Below are 11245 nucleotides of genomic sequence, written 5' to 3' on the forward strand. Positions count from 1 at the left end.
AATCCCATGGATGGAGGAGCCTGGTAGGCTGCAGTCCATGGGGTCGCTCAGAGTCGGACACGACTGAGCAACTTGCCTTTCACTTTTCACTTTCATGCGTTGGAGAAAAAAATGGCAACCCACTCCAGTGTTCTTGCCTGGAGAATCCCAGGGACAGGGGAGCCTGGTGGGCTGCCGTCTAGGGGTCACGCAGAGTCGGACACGACTGAAGTGACTTAGTATAGTATACTGTTCCTCATCTAGGAAAATGTTCCTACACCATCATAGTGTGGATCATTTACTGTGGTCCAAAGGGTCACTTATTTACTGTTCACCAACAATTATAGTTCCACCACTTTTTGTATAGCTCTTTGTATAGTTTTATAATAAAAAATTCATTTGTCCATTGTGTTTGTATTTGCCAAAATTCTCATTCCCTGGCAAGTTGTCAGCAAATCAGTATCCTATTCAGTTGAAAAAGTCATCTAATTGAAAATTTGTAGGTTGAAGAGAAGACAGTCTGCATTCACTACCTAGACCTAGAGTTTTTGCCATGAATATTAGTAATATCCTTGTGGTTTTTATTCCAACAGTTGCCAGAGTGAGAATCATGAACAACCCTTAAAAAATATAAAGCGATTGACATTTGATAGTTTTATAACAGAATCTGAGATACTGGTACAAATATTTGCAGTGTTACAGTTGTCGCTAGGCATGTGAGACTGAAAGGGGAGCTGTTGGCACCGTGCATTTCCCTTTTTCAAGCACCCAGATTTCATTGTTCTGGGTTGATAAGGATTTCATCATCAGAATATCATTTGTGTTTTAAGATATGCATCACAGATATGTTGTGAAGTAAAAGGTACTTTTAATACCTGATTTCTCTAAGATTATCAGAGTGGCAGAAGTGAAGTGACTTAAATTCTTTGGTAAGCTGTTAGCAAATGTAGGTACACTGTAGTGTGGCTTATTTGATGATAGCATGGGAAGAGGTTACACACTTAAACTTGAAGCTGTTTTGAAGTCAGTGCCAAGTAAAAATTTTTGCTAAAAAACAAAATACAAAAGCCTACTACAGTGAAAGAATAGTGGGTACGGTAATAATGGCTTTTTTGTACATGCTTTGGAGAAGGCAATGGCAACCCACTCCAGTACTTTTGCCTGGAAAATCCCATGGATGGAGGAGCCTGGTAGGCTTCAGTCCATGGGGTCGCTGAGTCGGACATGACTGAGCGACTTCACTTTCACTTTTCACTTTCATTCTTTGGAGAGGGAAATGGCAACCCACTCCAATGTTCTTGCCTGGAGAATCCCAGGGATGGGGGAGCCTGGTGGGCTGCCGTCTATGGGGTTGCACAGAGTCGGACATGACTGACGTAACTTAGCAGCAGCAGCAGTACATGCTTGCCATAAAAAATACTTTACATGATTTATTTCATTAAACCATTGCAGTTCTACCGAAGGTGCTCATGAGTTGGAATATCCCTTTACTGGTAAGAAAGCTTGAATCTCAGAGAGGTTAAGTAATTGACCCAGAGTCACGACACCCAGTAAGTGATAAGAGTCAGCATCTGAACCTGTGTAGAACTGGAGCTCTTAAAATTCTGCTCACCACTGGGTAAGTTTAAAGCTGGTGTTCTGGTTTTAGTAGTAGGTGTTTTTGTGCTGGCCCTGAAATAGATAAATGTGCCTGGAATTCTAATACATTCATCTTATTGCCTTGCCAGTAGCTAAAATTCTTTTCTGAGAACCTACGGACTCTTAAAGCAGCTTCTTTACAAGGAGAGTGACAGGGCCTTTTTGTTGTTGATTTTTAAGTTTTCTCTGTCGTTTTTCTCATGACTCTTTTAAAATCTTTATAAAGTTTTTAAATCTTCAAAAATCTTTTTAAGATCTTCATTCTTTTAGGCATTTATTTTCATAGGAGTGTGGTGTGTTTTTATAAGAATTTGCCCATTTTGTCTTTGACCTCTTGGTGTTGGTTTGTGACCTCTGAAGCTGGATTGTGGTCTGTTGTCTGTCATTTGCCCCATTATCCTTGGCCTAACTTTTTTTGGAATAAGTTACAAGTACAATGTCAGTCACCCTAGTTGCTACCCTAGCTGCACATTACCTACGGACACCATAGACACAGAAGTTCCTTTTCAAAAAAAAAAAAAAAGTTCTTTTTCCTTGTCTTTTGTTTTGTTTTTGCTTGTTGATTGTATTAATTTGTCTCAAATAAATGTCAGTTCTTTCTCATTAAAGAAGATATTTTTAACTAGTTTCAAAATTTTCTATTTTCTGTATATGACCCTGGGTTCATTGTAAATTTTTTATATTGGAATTTTTAATCTTTATTAGGTCTATGTCATTTTGCTGAAAATCTGAAGTCTCCCATTTCATCTGCCTCTCTGTATTCTGTGTATTAGGCCTTAGGGTAGTGAAAGTAGTAACAAGGAGACTCCAAAATGCAATGGCTCTGATAAAGCATATTTCTCACCACTTAAGTGTCCTGTGCTGTCCTCCATCCAGTCTTTCAAAGATCTGGATTCACATTTTGCCATTTTCAAAACATGGCTTCTGAGATAACTCAGTTGTTTTCATTTTAGCCCTTGAAGGAATGGCCTTTGGAAATCTAAGCCATAAATTGTATAACTTCTTATGTTCTTTTGACTGTAGGTTGATCACAGGAATACATATAGCCTTAAGAGGCATTGGGGAAATGTAGTCTGTACTTGAGAAGCCAGGTCTAGTTATGCAAGAAGAGAATGGATTTTAGTGCAACATCCCTATAGGTGAGTAAAGGTTGTGGGTTGAGGTTGGAGTAGAATTAAGAAGCGAAAATCCTACAGATAACAGGAAACCAAATTGAGGGTTGTGAAGCTAGTTTAAATCATTATTAGCTGTCATTAAAAACTGTTAATTTACTGAAGATCAGCATGCCGTCATTGAGTCAAACACTCTTCTGAGTACACTAGACTTGCTTTGTGTCTAATGAAAGATTTGGACAAGTAGAAAATTATAAAATATGATGAATAGTACTTCTGAGACAAATGAAGGGGGCTATGAGAATACTCAAAATGATGTTTAAGCTGAGAGCTGAAAGATGAGTACAGATTGGTGTGAGAGGAGGAGAGTATTAGAGACAGGAAAAACAACATATGCACACATACGTAAGCCTGGAAAGCATTATATTTAAACGATTTATTGTGTATGGTGAGTGGGAGTGGTGAACAAGGGCTGAGAGGAGATGAAATGGACCAGATCATAGAAGAGCCCGACAATCAGAGTTTCTTTTTAAGACAATGGTGAGCCGTTAGAAAGTTTTAAATAAAGAAATGACACTCGTAGTTTAGATTGGCTTGGAGGATGAGGAATCAGGCAGGCACAGTGGTAAAATCTCATTTGGGTGAGATACTCTGATTAAGATCAGGCAATGGGAAAGAGAAGTGGGCAGGTGATGACCTAGAACAGGCAGTTAATAAAACTTGGTATCAGTAATGAGGGAAAGAGAGGAGTTGAAGATAATAAGTGGTGACATAGGATTAAGTAGGCTATGGAGTGTGAGAGTGTGTGCATACACATGCACACATAGGAGACGTGGTTAGGTAGAGTATTGTTGTATAGTCACCAAGTTGTATCCGAGTCTTTTGTGACCTCATGGACTGTAGCCTGCCAGGCTTCTCTGTCCATGGGATTTCCCAGGCAAGAATACTGGAGTGGGTTGCCATTTCCTTCTCTGGGGGATCTTCCTGACCCAGGGATTGGACCCGCATCTGTTTCATTGGCAGGTGGATTCTTTACCACTGAGCCACCAGGACAGTAGTTAGACTATATCCAAGTCAAGTACATACGACAAATTAAGATGGCCTCTGCCCATATCGAGCTGTTATATAGCTCAAGATCTATCTCTCTGTAGATGATAGGAAATACTGTTTTTATTGTTGGTGGAAGGTGTGGGGCCCAAAGGAACTGCTCTTTTTTTTAATTAAAGGATAGTTGATATATTAGTTCCAGGTATACAACATAATGATTTGATATTTGTATATATTATGAAATGGTCATTATACTAAGTCTAGCTAACATTTATCACCGTACATAGCTGCAGAATTCTTTTTTTTCTTGTGATGAGAACTTTTAAGATCTAGCAGCTTTCAAATATGCAATTGTTGTCTAGTCACTGTGTTGTGTCCCACTCTGCCCACCTGGCTCCTCTGTCTGGGATTTTCCAGACAAGGATACTGGAGTGGGTTGCCATTTCCTTCTGCAGGGGATCTTCCTGACCCAGGGATTGAACCTGTGTCTCCTGCGTTGGCAGGCAGATTCTTTACCACTGAGCCGCCAGTACAGTAATAGCTATAGTCGCCATGTTGCACATTGCATCTCCATGGATTACTTATTTTATAACCTGAAGTTTGTACCTTTTGACTCCACTTATCTATTTAGCGGACACCCTACCCCCCACCAATCTGTGGCATACCAATCTATTCTCTGTAAGCTTGGTTTTGGTTTTATAGATTCCATTTAAAGCTGAGATCATACAGTATTTGTCTTTGTCTGTCTGATGTATTTCACTTAGCATAATACCCCAAGGATCCATCCATGTTGTTGCAGATGGAAAGATATTCTTTTTTTATGATTGAATAATATTTCTGTATATAGATAAACATATAGATAGCTATTTCAGTATATTGTGTTTTATCTGTTCTATTGATGAACTCTTAGCTTGTTTCCATATCTTGGCCATTGTAAATAATGCTGCAAAGAACATGGGAGTGCTAGTGTTTTCATTTTCTTGGATAAATACCCAGCGTGGATTTGTGAGATCACATGGTAGTTTCTATTTTTAATTTTTTTGAGGAACCTCTGCACTATTTTCCATAGTGGCTGCGCCAGTTTACATTCCCGCTGACAGTACCCAAGGGTTCCCTTTTCTCCACATCCTCTCCAATGCTTGTTATTTCTTGTCCTTTTGATAATAGCCATTTTAACAGGTGTGAGGACCACTTTTGAACATAAAGAATTTATTATATTTTAGGTTAAAATAAGCCATTTTAATTAGTCCTTTCCGCAGCTTTCAACTGGCCTAATAAATTCAACAACCTTAGTAACTTGAGCATCTCCCGTATAATGTATTAAGAGCAGCTCACATGCTGAACAGACCACAAGTCCCTTTCCTCTAGGAACCCATACTAGAAAACATGCTTTAATATGTAGAACATAAACCATGTAATGTGATTTTTTTTGTTCTGAATTGATATTTTAACATGCTTTATCTCTCAAATTAGCTACTTAATTTTAGCACAGAGCCAGTGAAACTCCCCATCTGCTTAGTCCTAAGCTCTTTAGGCTTGTTTTTAGAGGAATTTCGACAGAAAAACTGGTTATTGTGCTTATTCTCTATAAGCTCAGAAGTATCAGATAATCCTGTAATAAGCCATAGTGGAAAAAAATATGAAAAAGTATGTATGTATAACTAAATCACTGTTGTACACCAGCAATCAGCACAACATTGCTAATCAACTATACTTCAATAGAAAGTAACTTAATAAAAAGAAGTATCAGATAAGAGGTCATTCATAAGTTGTGATGACTCTGGCTTTTAAATCATGTTCAGGGCTACTTACATGGCTGTTGTGCTCCCTGTGTCACATAAAGAAACGAATAATAACTACAAAGTGTTATGCATCTTCAGTATGCCAGGTGCAGAATGGCTGATAACTGAAACTGATGATTTTTTTTTTTTGGAGTAGCTGTGGACCTATAACAAAAACAGTACATACACAAGAAGAGTTTGTAAAAATTCTGTTTATTTATTTTTTAAAATTTGTTGGGACTTCCCTGGTGGTTCAGTGGTTAAGAATCCAGCTTCCAATGAAGAGAGTGCGGGCTTGATTCTTGGTTGGAGAAGTAAGATCCCATATGCCATAGGGCAGCTAAGCGTACCCGCCGCAACTACTGAGCCCGAGAACCACACCTGGCAAGCCTACGCACCACGGTTAGAGAGAAGCCCTCGCTGCAATGAAGTATCCTGTGTGCCACAACTAAGACCTGATGCAGCCATAAATACCTAATAAAAAAAATTTTTTTAATTACAAACTTAGACAAAACTTAGTAAAAATAAGAGTATAATCACTGTCCATGTGGCTGTCAACAAGCTTTAGTAATTAAAAATTCAAGACCTATTTTTAAAAAAATCTGTATCCCTACCACTCTCTTTCCCTCTGAATTATATTGAAGCAAGTTCTCCAAATCATGTCTTCCTAAAATATTTCAATACATTTATCTAAAACTGATATAAAACACATACACATGATAGCATTATTACACTTTAATAATTCCTAGATATCACCAAATATCCAGACAGTGTTAAAATTGTACTAATTTGGGAATTTTCTGTTGGTTCAGTGGGTGGGACTCTGCTTCCACTGCCTAGGGCCCAGGTTCAGTTTCTGGCTGGGGAACTAAGATCCAGCAAGCTGCATAGCACAGCCAAAAAAAAATGTTTGTCCTAATTTCCCAATAATTACTTTAAAAATTATTTAATTGCTGTCTCTTTATCGAAGTATAATTTACATATCAAAACATTTCACCCATTTTAAGTATACAGTTCACCCATTTTAAGTACACTTACAGAGAAAGAATGATTTTGATGCTATCTTTGAAGTTTTGCACTGGATTTTTTTTAACTTTTTATCTTATATTGGAGTCTAGGCAATTAACAATACTGTTATAGTTTCAGGTGGACAGCAAAGAGACTCAGCTGTACATATACATGTATCCATTCTCCCCCAAACTCCTCTCCCATCCAGGCTGCCACATGACATTGAGCAGAGTTCCCTGTGCTATACAGAAGACCTTGTTGGTTACCCATTTAAAATATAGCTGTGTGTACATGTCAATCTAAAACTCCCTAACTATCCCTTCCCCTGATCCTTCCCCTACTGGCAACCATAAGTTCATTATCTAAGTCTATGAATCTGTTTCTATTCTGTAAAGAAATTAATTTGTACAGTTTTTTTTAGATTCTGCATATAAGGGATGTCATATGATATTTTTCCATCTTTCTCTGACTGACTTTACTCAGTATGACAATCTCTAGGTCCATCCATGTTGCTGCAAATGGCATTATTTTGTCCTTTTTAATGGCTGCGTAATATTCCATTGTATATAAGTACCACATCTTCATCCATTCCTCTGTCCATGGACATGTAGGTTGCTTCCATGTCTTGGGTGTTGTAAACAGTGCTTCAGTGTACATTGGGATGCACGTATCCTTTCAGACCATGTTTTACTCTGGATATATGCCCAGGAGTGGGATTGCAGGGTTATACATTAGCTCTATTTTTAGTTTTTAAAGGAATTTCCATACTGTTCCCCATGGTGGCTATACCAATGTACATTCCCATCAATAATGTAGGAGGGTTCCCTTTTCTCCACACCCTCTCCAGCATTTATTATTTGTAGATTTTTTTGATGAGGGCTATTCTAACCTGTGTGACGCAGTACCTCATAGTTTTGATTTGCATTTCTCTAATATAATTAGTAATGTTGAGCATCTTTTCATGTGCTTCTTGGCTATCTGTCTTCTTTGGAGAAATGTCTCTTTAGATCTTCCACCCAGTTTTTAATTGGGTTGTTTGTTTTTTGATATTGAACTGCATGAGATGTTTGTATATTTTGGAGATTAAACCCTTTTTGGTCACTTTGTTTGCAGATATTTTCTCCCATTCTGTGGGTTGTCTTTCTATTTTGTTTATGATTTCCTTTGCTGTGCAAAACCTTTTCAGTTTAATTAGGTCTCATTTGTTTATTTTTGGTTTTATTTTCATTAGGAGGTGGAGCAAGATATTGTTGTGGTTTATATCAAAGAGTGTTCTGCTTTTGTTTGTAATAACTTTGTTTTTAATTTAACTTATTGTAATTTAAATTTTTTGGCTGTGCCATGCAGCATGTGGGATCTTCGTTCCCTCACCAGGAATGAAACATGTGCCTCCTGCAGTGGAAGCCCAGAGTCCTAACCACTGGACCTCCAGGCAAGTCCTGGAATAACTTTAAATGGAGTAAAATCTGTGAAATATTGAATCATTATGTTGTACGCCTGAAACTAAGATAATGTAAATCAACTACATTTCAATTAAAAACAAAAGCAGTCTATGGTCATACCACCCTGAACGTGCCTGATCTCATCTGATCTCGGAAGCTAAGTAGGGTCAGGCCTGGTTAGTACTTGGATGGGAGACCGCATGGGAATAACAGATGCTGTAGACTAATTTAAAAAAAAAAAAAAAAAGGCAAAGAAAGAAACTATACTTATTTGCAGATGTGAACTCTTTAAAGGAATCTATTCAAAGTTCCTAAAAGTTCCTTTATTCCATTTTAGCAACAGAGGGTGAGCATGCACTCTTCGTGGTCACTTGCTGAGGATACTGGAGACTTCTGAGCCCTGCATTCTCAGTATTGGTTGGCTGCTTTGACCTAAATGAGCCTCACTGTAGAGACAGCAGGACCTAACCTGGTTGATATCATAGTAAGAAAACCTAGCTCATGAAGTGATAGGGAAACTAGTCAGTCATGATTCCTCTACTTCCAAATAGAAACAGAATCATTGATGTAATTTGGATCCATTAAAAGTTTAAAAAGCCTTTTTTTTTTATCAGTATGAATTCATGGATTCTAACGTGTACCATACATCTCCTTTTATTGAACTTACTCATTTTTATGCTCAAATTGTTCCATCTTTGACTGGTAGGAGCTAGTTTGACTCCTCGATCATTTTGGCATAACCCTAGTATTCTTCATCTATTTTCTTGCATTTTGATGTGACAAGATGCCCCAGACTCACAAAAAAAGATCTTTTGACTTAGCAAGGCAATTTAGGGAAGGGTGTGTTGTACCTTGAGTTTTAGGATATATGGGTTTTAAAAAAATTTTCTTCATTTTCCAGAATTGCTATTTTACAAAATATTTAAACTGAAAGAATCCTTACAATGATACTATTAGTTAATTTTTTTTTTTATAAACAAAGGATATTTAAAGAAAGCTAGGTGGAATGAGCAAGGAAAACAAAACAGGACACTAGCTTAAAGTGCAACATCTGGCTTGAGGTCTGTTCCCAGCAAATTTTAGGTATCCCTTTGAGGAGACTTCAGAAGTGTGAATGAAAATATGGCTAAGCATATTACTCTTGTTTTCAAATTATGATCCTCCGAACACAGATGTCTTACCATACAATTGCCAGTTTCCTGTTCTCCTAAAGTGAAAGTAAAGTCACTCAGTTGTGTCCTACCAGGCTCCTCTGTCCATGGGATTTTCCAGGCAGTAGTACTGAAGTGGATTGCCATTTCCTTCTCCAGGGGATCTTCCTGACCCAGGGATCAAACCCAGGTCTCCCGCACTGTAGACAGATGCTTTACTGTCTGAGCCACCAGGGAAGTTCTCCTAAAGCATCCTCTAAATGTTTTTCTCTCTCCCCTTCACCTCTACAGAAGCTGAAGTTGAATGGTTCTATGAAGACCTACAAGACCTTTTAGAACTAACACCCCAAAAAGATGTCCTTTTCATTATAGGGGACTGGAATGCAAAAGTAGGAAGTCAAGAAACACCTGGAGTAACAGGCAAATTTGGCCTTGGAATACAGAATGAAGCAGGAAAAGACTGAGTTTTGCCAAGAAAATGCACTGGTCATAACAAACACCCTCTTCCAACAACACAAGAGAAGACTCTATACATGGACATCACCAGATGGTCAACACTGAAATCAGATTGATTATATTCTTTGCAGCCAAAGATGGAGAAGCTCTATACAGTCAGCAAAAACAAGACCAGGAGCTGACTGTGGCTCAGACCATGAACTCCTTATTGCCAAATTCAGACTTAAATGGAAGAAAGTAGGGAAAACCACTAGACCATTCAGATATGACCTAAATCAAATCCCTTATGATTATACAGTGGAAGTGAGAAATAGATTTAAGGGCCTAGATCTGATAGATAGAGTGCCTGATGAACTATGGAATGAGGTTCGTGACATTGTACAGGAGACAGGGATCAAGACCATTCCCACAGAAAAGAAATGCAAAAAAGCAAAATGGCTGTCTGGGGAGGCCTTACAAATAGCTGTGAAAAGAAGAGAAGCGAAAAGCAAAGGAGAAAAGGAAAGATATAAACATCTGAATGCAGAGTTCCAAAGAATAGCAAGAAGAGATAAGAAAGCCTTCCTCAGCGATCAGTGCAAAGAAATAGAGGAAAGCAACAGAATGGGAAAGACTAGGGATCTCTTCAAGAAAATCAGAGATACCAAAGGAACATTTCATGCAAAGGTGAGCTTGATAAAGGACAGAAATGGTATGGACCTAACAGAAGCAGAAGATATTAAGAAGAGATGGCAAGAATACACAGAAGAACTGTACAAAAAAGATCTTCATGACCCAGATAATCACGATGGTGTGATTACTCACCCTGAGCCAGACATCCTGGAATGTGAAGTCAAGTGGGCCTTAGAAAGCATCACTACGAACAAAGCTAGTGGAGGTGATGGAATTCCAGTTGAGCTATTCCAAATCCTGAAAGATGATGCTGTGAAAGTGCTGCACTCAATATGCCAGCAAATTTGGAAAACTCAACAGTGGCCACAGGACTGGAAAAGGTCAGCTTTCATTCCAATCCCAAAGAAAGGCAATGCCAAAGAATGCTCAAACTACCACACAATTGCACTCATCTCACACGCTAGTGAAGTAATGCTCAAAATTTTCCCAAGCCAGGCTTCAGCAATATGTGAACCGTGAACTTCCTGATATTGAAGCTGGTTTTAGAAAAGGCAGAGGAAACAGAGATCAAATTGCCAACATCCACTGGATCATGGAAAAAGCAAGAGAGTTCCAGAAAAACATCTATTTCTGCTTTATTGACTATGCCAAAGCCTTTGACTGTGTGGATCACAATAAACTGTGGAAAATTCTGAAAGAGATGGGAATACCAGACCACCTGATCTGCCTCTTGAGAAATTTGTATGCAGGTCAGGAAGCAACAGTTAGAACTGGACATGGAACAACAGACTGATTCCAAATAGGAAAAGGAGTTCGTCAAGGCTGTATATTGTCACCCTGTTTATTTAACTTATATGCAGAGTACATCATGAGAAACGCTGGACTGGAAGAAACACAAGCTGGAATCAAGATTGCCGGGAGAAATATCAATAACCTCAGATATGCAGATGACACCACCCTTATGGCAGAAAGTGAAGAGGAACTCAAAAGCTTGATGAAAGTGAAAGTGGAGAGTGAAA

The 11245-nt window shown here is 38.5% G+C and overlaps 1 pseudogene; it reads left to right on the forward strand.

Annotated features, from left to right (window-relative positions):
- The first annotated feature begins 8113 nt into the window (after nt 1–8113).
- LOC147369388 (5S ribosomal RNA) lies at nt 8114–8232 on the forward strand (annotated as a pseudogene).
- Nucleotides 8233–11245: the final 3013 nt, after the last annotated feature.

The sequence above is a fragment of the Bos grunniens genome, chromosome 7 (genome assembly GCF_055505025.1).
Source record: "Bos grunniens cultivar Pamir isolate PY7600 chromosome 7, Bosgru_T2T1.0, whole genome shotgun sequence".
Lineage (NCBI taxonomy): Eukaryota > Metazoa > Chordata > Mammalia > Artiodactyla > Bovidae > Bos > Bos grunniens.